This window comes from Pteropus vampyrus, unplaced genomic scaffold (assembly GCF_000151845.1).
Source record: "Pteropus vampyrus isolate Shadow unplaced genomic scaffold, Pvam_2.0 Scaffold77, whole genome shotgun sequence".
Lineage (NCBI taxonomy): Eukaryota > Metazoa > Chordata > Mammalia > Chiroptera > Pteropodidae > Pteropus > Pteropus vampyrus.
This window is the reverse complement of record NW_011888858.1, coordinates 2,126,957-2,138,138: the sequence shown is the minus strand read 5'-3', so window position 1 is coordinate 2,138,138 and position 11,182 is coordinate 2,126,957.

Sequence of the window (11,182 nt, the reverse complement as noted above, 5' to 3'; positions counted from 1 at the left end):
GGACTTTTCATCACACTTATGGCAGGCAAGGAGTTTCAAATCAATTCTAATTTAATTTTCAAAGGTCAGGATGCCTCCATTGACTTCTGGGTTGCAAGTGCTTGACACACAGTATATGAAGAATAAGTGAAAAATACTTTTAAAAAAGAAAAGATAAACTACAAAGGTTGAATTCGAAAAAGAAGAGAATAAATTGGAACAGAGACAATGTTAAAGATTTGTTTGTTTACCTTCATTTGGTTGAAGGAAGGAAAATGTCAACATAAATGTTAAATGGCCTAATACTGCTCCCATGGGAAGGAGGAGATGGGAGTGTGTGAAGGCGGAAGGCGGGAAGTTCTTCTCCAGGGAATTCTGACATACCACGTGGAAGCAGGGGCAATGGGAAATAAATGTTCTTCCCATAGCCCTCCTCGCTGGGTTCTTGACAATCATTGTGAAGTACTTAACACAGTTTCCAGTACATAGTAAGTGGGTTTTGTCTTTTACTCATTATTAGTGGATATTAATAATATTAATAATATCCACTAATATTTCTGGATAAGGGAGTTTACTTCCTCTGGTGATGCCAGTTACAGTCCTAGTGAAAACACAATGCTTCTATCAAAAGGTAAAGCCTACTTTCCAATTCCTTGAATCTGGGCTGGCCTGAGACTTGCTTCGACCAAGGAAACGATGTGAAAGTGACATCGTTGTCTAACCTCTAAGCCCAGACCTCAAGAAGCCTGAGGCTTCTGCTTTTGCCTTCTTGGAGTGCTGCTCTAGGACTGCATGGGAAGAAACTCAGCCTCCTTAAAAAACTCCATGGAAAGAGGGGCCCAGCCCTTCCAGATCTCACCTCTGAGGCCAGCCTCCAGTTTACCCTTTGTTGAATGCATCCACATGAGAGAGCTAGCAAGACCAGCAGAAGGACTGCCCAGCTTACCCGGTGAATTTTCAGAAAAAGAAAAAAGGTTATTATTTTAAGCTACAAAGTTTTGGGTTGGTTTGTTAAGCCACAGTTAACTGAAACAGGTAATAAACTGGCAGAACAATAGACTGAAGCCCAGTGTCGGGTAAAGACAGAAGCAAGGGCAATGTTCTGACTTCAGCTGGCTGATTTCCACAGATTCCTGAGTATCTCCCTGGTTTTCGTCTGCTAAGAGAGAGCAGATAGATATTTCTCCCTCAATTAGGTGTTTTAAGCCCCTTTATCAACTTGTGGGAACCGACCCACAGCAGACGGGAACTTAAGTGACGCATGGTTGGCCAGCAAGAACCTGCATGAATTGAGGCAGAGGAGTGTGTTGATTTTTCCGGAGAGTTTTGCTTCCTAAGGACCTATCTGAAGAGGTGATGTTCCACAGCCACTGTTGGCAGCAGAGACATACCACAGACAGTAGGGAGAGGGAGCCTGAAGACACATGTTCTTTCAGTTTGTGTTGATTTTTCTTTTCCATATGGAGGGGCTGCCAGGTGACAAAACTTCCCCACCCATAGCAGCATGCATCTGCCTGCTGCCTGCCTGCCCTCTGTTGCCAAGGTGTGGTCTGCTAGAACTTCCAGGACGTTGGGCATCCTGGATTGGATTGCAAAATAGGGCAGGCATAAGGCCGGGTACTGAGAAACGGAGATCAGGGGTGCAGAAAGAAACAGCTAAATCTTCTGTGTGAAGTGAGGAGCAAAGTCACCTTGGGAACCCAGTGACACAGTAGTTGTGGGAAGGCAGCTGCTCTATGAAAAGGGCAAGGACGGCTGTGGTTCAGGCAGGTGGACATCAAAGGAAAGCAGTAATAGATACCAGATAACACATCTCTTTTGTGTAATGATCTAGATGGGCAGGTGTGCCATGGGGTTTAGATAGTTTAAAAGCACCGTAGTCCTGGCTTCAGCAATCTTAAAGCACAGCACTGGGCAGGGAGCCATCTGAAATTCCAGATTCTCTGAGATTATTACCACATGGTTGACCATTGGTAGAGAAAAACTAAGCGACTGTATTATATGATTTCAAATGTATAGGGAGGCACTTGTAAACATATGGCTGGGAATGTACTTTCTGGAATCAGAATGGCAGGATTTGAACTCTGGACCCACCACTTACTAGCTCTGTGTCTTTGGATAAATTAACTAACCTCTCTGGGCCTCAATTTCCTCACTTGTAAAATGGAGGTAAGAATTGTTTTGTCAAATGCTGCTCCTGAAATAGCTTGTGGACAAAGCAAAACTGAGTTTATAGCTTACTGAGATAAGGGAACTCTGTTTCTACAGAATCTTAGCGGCATCTAGTAAGGAGAGGGCAGTGGTGGGGCATTGATGAGTTAGGGGTTTGATTAGGATTCAGCAAGAGATTGACAGACACAGCAAGACAAGGATTTCCAAAGGAGCCTTGAGAATTGATGAGACCAGCGGAGTACTTTCAAGACAATAACAAAGTTATTTGTAACTTCATCTTCCTGGCCAAGAGTTTGCTAAAGCTGTATGGCTGATGGCAGAGGGATAATAAAAGTCATGTTAATATAGACAGTAAACTGTGTGGGTATAGATGGTTTAAGTTCAAGTTCTCCCAACTTACCTCTAGCGTTGCTGTGAAGATTAAATGAAATAATGGATGAAGAGCTCTAAGTACAGGCCCGGTATGTGGTAAATACTCAATGATTATTATCATTAGTAGTATTATTTTCTTGTCCAGCCCCCACCTCTCTTGCTAGTTTGCTGATGTATAAAGTTCCACCTCCAGAGTTTTTTCCTTGTAACCTAAGGCTTTATCTCTTTTTAAAATGCAAACAGGCAGAAATGATACCTCATTAAACTTAAGCATTTACACCTCAGCATAGAGGAGTTTGTAAAACCCTAAACAGGGAGCCTGGACACTTTTTGAATATAAGCTTTACTAACCCCTTGGGGGAATGGCACCATACGTCCGTAAGCTATTCTGGAGGGGCCTTGCACATGTCCAGTTCCAGGCAAGACAAAAGGACAACAGTTCTAGATCCAGAATGATTCAATTTCTCTCAATCTGGTGGATTGGGCTGCTCTGATCTATTAAGATGTTCTTAGCTCCTTGACGTTTGGGCTTGCTCAGTATAGCAGTCAGGGTTCTCCAGAGAAACAGAACAAGTAGGAGATTATCTACCTGTCATCTATCTATCTATCTATCTATCTATCTATCTATCTATCTATCTATCTATCTATCTATCTATTATCTATCTATATCTATCTATTTATCTATCTATCATCATCTGTCTGTCTACCTACCTATCTATCACCTATATTTTTCTTAATAAGATTTATTATAAGGAATCGACTCATGTAATTATGGAGACTAAGTTCCAAAATCTGCCATCAGCAAATTAGAGACCTAGAAAAGCCGGTGGTGTAATTCAGTCAGAGTCGAAGGCCTGAGAACCAAAGGAGCCAGTGGTACAAATCCTGGTCCGAGGGCCAGAGAAGATGAGATGAGAGGTCCCCTCTCAGGCAGTGAAGCAAGAAAAAATAAAATAAAATAAAAAAGTAAATTCCTTCATTCTCCACCTTTCGTTCTATGCAAGCCCTGAGAGGATTAGACGAGGCCTATCCACATGGGGGTGATCTACTAAGGGACATCTACTGAGTCCATAGGTTCAAATGGCTAATCTCATCTGGAACCACTCTCATAGACTCACCCAGAAATAATGTTTAATCTCAGCATCCCATGGCCAGTCAACTAGATACAAAATATTAACCATCACACCCAGTCACAGAAGGGAACTGGGGTTTGCAGGTGGAAGAAAGGATGCTTCATTATATCTAGAGAAGGAATTCAGTTTATTCTTGAAATCACACATTACCAGTGAAGAAGCTACTTAAGCTAGGGAGTTAGGAAACTGCCTTAGTTTATCCCAAAGTGCCTGCAATCAGTTATCTCTTCTGCAGATTTCTACATTAAGCCAACAGGCTCTAGACCTGGGGATCTTAACCATCGCTGTACCTTACAGTCCATAGGGGAGCTTTAAAAAAATGCCTAAGCCGGCTCTGCCCTTGCTACTCCTGCCTATCCAATCCTCAACCAACTGGATCAAAATGTCAAGGTGAGGCCCAGGCACTGCTCTTTCTCAACAGTTGCCCAGAGCATGCTGATGTGCAGCTTGAGAACTACTGCTCTAGATCAGTGCTACTCAAACATTAGCTACATAAGGATCACTCAAAAGACTTGTTAAAATACAGATTTGGGGGTTTCACCCTCCTCCCTATGAGAAATTCTGAGTCAGTAGGTCTGGGTTGGAGCTTGAGAATGAGCACTTCTAAGATGCTCCCAGGTGATATTGATGCTATGGATTAGTTGCTAGGGCTGCCACAATGAAGTACCACAGACTGAGTGGCTTGAACAACAAATTTACTTTCTCACAATCCCAGAGGCTAGAAGTCCAAGATCAAGGTATTGGCAGGGTTGGTTTCTTCTGAGGACTCACTCCTTGGCTTATAGTCATTAACCTTCTCTCTATATCTTCACATAGTCTTTCCTCTGTGCATGTCTGTGTCTAAAATTCTTCCTCTTAAAAGGATCCCAGTCATGTAGGATTAGGGCCCACTCTAATGAACTGGTTATTAACTTAATTATCTCTTTAAACTCTGTCTCCAAATACAGTCACATTCTGAGGTAATGGGGATTAGGACTTCAACATATGAATTTTGGGAGAATACAATTCAGCCCCTAACATTCTGGACCCCACTACTTTGAGTAGCTAGGGTCTAGATTCCACAGATCAATGAACCAGTATACGTTCACCCATTAACAGTCATTTATAGGAAGTATGATCTGCTATGGCTTCTTTTATATACTCCTTTGATATTAATGAGATCCCTGAGTTCTCTTTGCCCTTCCCTCTGGAGCAAAGTGGAGAGAGGGGCCAGAGAAACAGCCAGGAGCCAGGGCTCTGTAGACTACTCTGAGGACCTGTCAGGCAAGAAGCTGATGAGGGCACTCTCTCTTCAGACCCTCTGCTGAATTTTCCAAGATGTAGGAGGTCTTCATATTTCAAGATCTTCCTTTAATAGCCTTCATCAGCCAACTGAGATGTTCAATGGCGAAGTGTCTGTATTTTCTTTTACTCATTTCTCTGTTTAATCTGCACAGTTTTAAAATATATCTATTTTATTTGGTAAGAATAATTACTATGAGATCTAGCCTCTCAAAAATTTTTATGTGGACAATACATTATTGTTGGCTATAGGTACAATGTTTTACACCAGATCTCTAGAGCTTACTCATCTTCTTTGACTGAAAATGTAAGCCCGTCATTTTTAACTCCCCATCTCACCTCCCCTCAGCCCCAGGCAGCACTAATCCACTGTAGGAGTCTACAAATTTAACTATTTTGGATACCTCATATAAGTGGAAGTAATTGCAGTATTTGTCTTCCTGTGACTGGCTTATTTCACTCAGCATGAAATCCTCAGGGTTTATTCGTGCCGTCGCGTATGGCACAATTTCCTTTTTTTAAAGGACCGAATAGTATTCCCTTGTATGAATATATCACGTTTTCTTTATCCATTCATCTGTTGATGAAGATTTAGGTTGTTTCCACATCTTGGCTGTATAACACCAAAAGCACAGATAACGAAAAAAAAAAAAAAATAACAAGTGGAACCAAAAAACTCCTGCACAGCAAAGGGAATGATCAGTGGAATGAAAGGCAAGTTACAGAATGGGAGAAAATATTTACAAACCATTTATCTGATAAGGATTAATAACCCAAATATAAGAGACTCCTACAACTCCACAGTAAAACAACAGCTACAAACCTAGTCTACATAGTTTTGATACACACGGGTGGAGCAGCTGTTGTAGGTGGGAGAGTCTGTAAGACTGACTAGAGGAAAATTGTAGGCAGCACTAGTACACACTGCAGAATCACAGCTAAGGGCAGCCGACTGGGATTTTGTAGCATCTACATTTACCAAGACAAATATAAGAAGTTGGCTGAACAATGGCTATTTCAAGCCTCTCACTGGGCCATTTTCTGCAGCGAAGTTCTAAGTCCTTCTGGGGAATGGTAGACCTCGGCCAAGTAACTTCTCAAAGAAAGGAAAGTCACAGCCTAAGAATCAGACGCGTTCTTACACAGCCAGGATAAGACTTCTTTAAGTTATTTGCAGTTGTCCAGCTCCTTGGAAGTTTTTTGTGTTAAAAAAAAAAACAAAACCCCCATGCTTCTATTCCAAAAGAAAAAATTCTTTATGACAAGATAAAATGAGTTATAGCTTAAAGGGGCGGTGGGAGGTGGGGGGAGGGGGGAGGAAACAAACTTCTAGTGTTTTTAAGATACATGAAATACAAAGGGACAGGCTATTTCCATTCAGCTATGAAAATGCATGTAAGAAAATCTGATTTTTTAAATTTAAAGTGTGAAGGAGGAAAAACATTTATTCTATCCTGTTAGTTTAGTGTCTGGGTACTGCAGGTTAAACCAGAAAAGGACAGATTGATAGGGGAAAGGGTTTATTTGTATGCATACAGAAACCAAAGAAGGAAGTAGCTGGCTCTTTAAATGATTACAATTAGAGGCTTATAGACCTCATTATGTAGGGACAAGGGAGGGAAGAGACTGCTCTCCCAGAAGAACAAATCCCTTCTTTAGGAAAGACCAACAGGATTTTAGGAGAACAAGTGGGAGATCAGAGAGTTTGTGATAATGTTTGTTTGTACAGGTGCAGTGGTCTTTCCATCTTCTTCAGGGCCTTGAAACTCCACCAGAGAGGGGATTTATGGCAACTCCATTTCCCAGAAGTTGTGCTCTTATCAGATAAGGAAAGCTCTGAGGAGGCTTCTTTCTGCATCTATTGAATTTCAAATGTCTTTAGCTTAAAATAATCTTCTTATTAAGTCCGAGTTCCACAGAAGTAGTGTGATATAAAAATATTGTCTTGCTGTTTAAGGAAATGACTTATAAATTTTAATCTATTGCTACCTAGCACCTGGCAGTGCCCCTTTCACTGGCAAACTGTAATTTTCTTCATTTTCAGTGTCAGGAGCACAATCATTATTTAAAGACACCTGAAATTCTGTGAGTAATTTTAGCATTTATTACATTGTTATTCTGATAGTGTTACTATGATTTAAAACATTTTATAAATTCTATAAAAATATTATTCAAGTGATATTGCTAAAACTAGGGTTTGAAAAATGCAACCATAAATCAGAAAGTTCAGAGTAAAAGTTAGGTATGATAAAAATGGTATAAATAAGGTCCATCAACCAAATTAAGAGTGTGCTATTAATTTAGGAGACAGCCCTAAGGGAAAAATTTTAAACAGTACTTAAAAATTCAATAGCAATGTTAAAGTAAAACTGTGCTCTATTCAATAGTTATAGATTTTTGTACTACAGGAATGCATCTCTCATATTTTTGGGATTTATGGTTCCTATAGGAAAATGAGTCTTGAATTATGAGAGATCTCTAAAAACTTGTTCCTTGAGTAAAACATAACCCTCTGTATAAGAGAATGGATAAAAGCTAGACACCTTTTAGTTCACAAGAATCAAATTGCAATTCAATGGCAATTGTTTATGTAGGAGAGCTAGAACTTGAACATCTCAAAACTAGAGCAATTCATCAGCAAAATTATGGCAATTATAAGGTAATCCATCCTTTAAAATTATGGCAAGATTAGAGATGATAAGTATGTGGACTATGCTTAAACATGGAGATAGATCTATGAAATAATGTTGATTGAAAACAATTAGAATTCAGAATAGTACACACGGTTATTACAGCTATGGAAAAAAATATAAGCTCATCTACTGATAAAGGTGGTAGGACTTAATTTAAATTGATGTAAATGGTACATATATAGTCATTGGATCTTCATTTTCCCCAGAGTTGTTTGTGTGAAGAATAGAAGCAAATTGGAGTGCTTGCCAGGTTTGGGGAGGAAAGGGAGGGAGGGATGAGTTGGTGGAACACAGGAAATTTCTAGGGCAGTGAAATTATTCTGCATGATATTGGTGGATATGTGTCATTACACATAATGGTGGATATGTGTCATTACACATTTGTCAAAGCCCGTGGACTGTACAACAGTCCTAGTGTAATAAGCCCCAGCTTAAACTATATACTTTAGTTAATAACATATCGGTATTGGCTCGTCAATCAAAACAACTGTATAAGATATCAGTAACACTAGTGTAAGATATCAGTAAACAGGGGAGATTGGGTGAGTGTAGGGATGAGAAGGTATATGGGAACCTAAAACTGCTAAAAAAAAATAATAAAGCCTATGAATTAAAGAAAAAAATGTAAATTGGTGGAAGAGGAGGTTGCTGCATGACACATTCTTGGGGAAACCTTGAATCATCCAACACGAATCAGGCTAAAACATGCTGTTGGTTCTCTGTTTATTTTGCATTGAGGTGCACAGTTTATTTTGCAAGGGCATAAAGATTAAGAACAAAATGAGAACAATAAAAAATCTCTCACACCTATTGCCAAAATAAGCTTTCTCATTTGGTTGGCTATCATGAACATTAAATCAGTCTACTCAGATGAATAAACTTCACCTTTTATAGGGAAAGTTCCAAATCTCCCTCAGTTTATTTAGTAAGTAAACACTGTATCTTAGCAATTATCACTACAGGATTCACCACATCAACAAACATATATGAAGGTGCTTTACAAAGAGCTTTATTGTTAGTAATGTCTTGTTGATAAGCAATCACACAGCTCTTGCGCAGGCAAAGAACTAGGTCTTTAACTCCCTCTCTGGGGCGGAAGTTTGGTAATCCAGGAGAATTCATACTCACTCTCCATAACCAACCCCAATCTCCCCCAGCCCTGGGGCCACTTACATCCTTCTCCCTCATGCCACTCACTACTTTCTTTGCCTTGAATCATGGGCATAAACTCAAGTTTATGAAAAACATGCCTTCATTCTCTATAACTCAGCTTGCTTTTGACCTTGAGCCAGTGGAAAAGCAGCCTCACTCTTTTCTAGGGTTCCAGCAGCCTCCTGAGTGCCAAGATGTTGGGTAGGGGTATTACGGGTGAGGCAGGGAAGATCTTCTGAGTCTTGGCCCACACAGGGTACTGCTAAGACTTGTCATCTTTCTCCCTGTGTTCCCTGCAGGTCCTCCAGCCTTCTGCTGCTTCTCTGCCATGACTGGGATATGGTAGTCTTTGGCAGGACTATCTTCAATCCCTTCTGCCTAAACACAGCCATTTTCCCTCTGGGATTTTCTTTCCTTAGCAGTGACCGTGTTGCAAAGCTGGGCACAGATCTTTTCTGCTCCTGGAATCCACGACTTCTCATTTTCTCCTCCGTTTACTCTCACCTATGGAAAACTCTTTCCAGTCTGATGACAACACAAATTCTCTTTCTTTACTCTCCTTTACAATGCCCCCACCCCTAGCATTCCCTAAGAGCTTAAACTAGAGCAAAATTACTTTGAAACTATATCTGATTTTTCTCATGCTACCTCCCTCCGTCAAGGCAATGAGGCCAGAGCCTGCTGGGATGGAAAGGAGAGAAAGAAGCCATTCAGAGAGAAAAAGAAGAAATCCACATTTCAAAATATTATTGGTCATCGATTTTATATGTCTGTAGGTCTGATCTCCCGAAGTATATTTTAAGCTGCCTAATACCTGTGGAGAGAGAAATATGTCTCCGGACAATCTGTGGTTGTTCTCCCTTAAGCTTTGGACAGCTTTGAGGAAAGCTTTGGAGCTATTCTGTGGGGTCGTGATTGGCACATTCCTGCTGCTAAGTCATGAGACTTTCCATTCCCAGAAGTTGCCAACTATTTCATTTTTGGTCACCTTTGGTGACATTGGAGACCTATGAACACAGTTTATCAGAATGGAAGGAATTTTAAAAGATTTTGTCAAATGGAAAAGTTTTGATCCAAATCATTAAAGCCAGTAGTGAATATAAATCATCGTATTACTATGGTTGGGGGAAGGGAAGGGTTGGAGACCTTAATACATTGAGTCTCCTACCCTCAAATGCCAAAAGTGCTTATCCAAAATTCTGACATCCAATATACCTTTAAGCTGAGGAACTGAAGGCCTACCTTAAAATGTAAACGCACTATTCGGTGACACCTTTAGATTACCTTGATAGTTACTCAGCAGAGTGTAAATTGGGAAGGAATGAGACACAAGACAGGTAAGGTTTTGTATTTTGATTTTTTTAATTTTAATTTTTCAATTAGAGTTGACATCCAATATTACTTTATATTAATTTCGGGTGTACAGCAGAGTGGCCAGACAGCCATATAATTTGTGAAGTGATACCCTTGACCAGTCCCCCACTCAACTCACCCAGCACTACACACAGTCACCATAATAAGGACTGGTAAGTTTTGATGGAAGAAGGTGGAGATTGGGAAAGGAAAAGGCCATAGTCTCCCATGGAAGATTAGAATCAAATGGAATATGAAAAGGTCTCAGAAACCAATCCAAAAGTTGATAATTTTATCCAGGATAGGTAGGCCTTGTTTCTGTGGAAAAAGGATGTGTGAACCTGTCAACGTCCTTTTTTGAGAGTTGTCCTATGAGAGCTTTATTCATTCTCCATTTAACAATGTAAGAAGCCTGCAGCTGCTGTATTTAGCTCCCCAGGGTTTCTGCTGTGTGGGCTGGAATTCTAGGAACCAAGGTCCATGACTCACTGCTGGGAGGTGCCACTCTGATGGAGAGGGGAGAATAAGCTCTTTGCTCCACCTGCCCAGTCTTGCTCTCCTGCTTGACCGCCCAGGGCTGAAGGTTTTCCCTTGAAACCCTAAACCTTGTCAAAGCCATTAACTCTTTTATTCTAAACCTTTCTATTCTTCTAGCTTTCCTTTCTAAAGAAAGGTCCATACCTCATAGCTGGACCAAGACAAGCTATTTCGGTGCCCAGTTTTCTGCTGCCTCCTGGGAATAGAGAGCAGGGTAGTTGCAGTGATCACCTTCCTCTCTCTGAATCCCATTTAAAGTGGCTCTGGGGTGTGCCCCAATCCAAAAATGGGGTAAAAACCACCTAACAAGGCCCCACTGGGATCTCACAACAGGGTGAGCTTACATACTTTTGTCTTTGCATCTTTTAAAAGCAAGGAAGGCAAAGATCCTTATTTAAACTCCATCCACCTTAACCTGAGTTAACCTGAGTTCAGTTCTGAAGACACACACAGACTTGAGGGGCAACTGTACTGTATAAGGCAGGAGTATGTGGCCCTTGGGAGCTCACC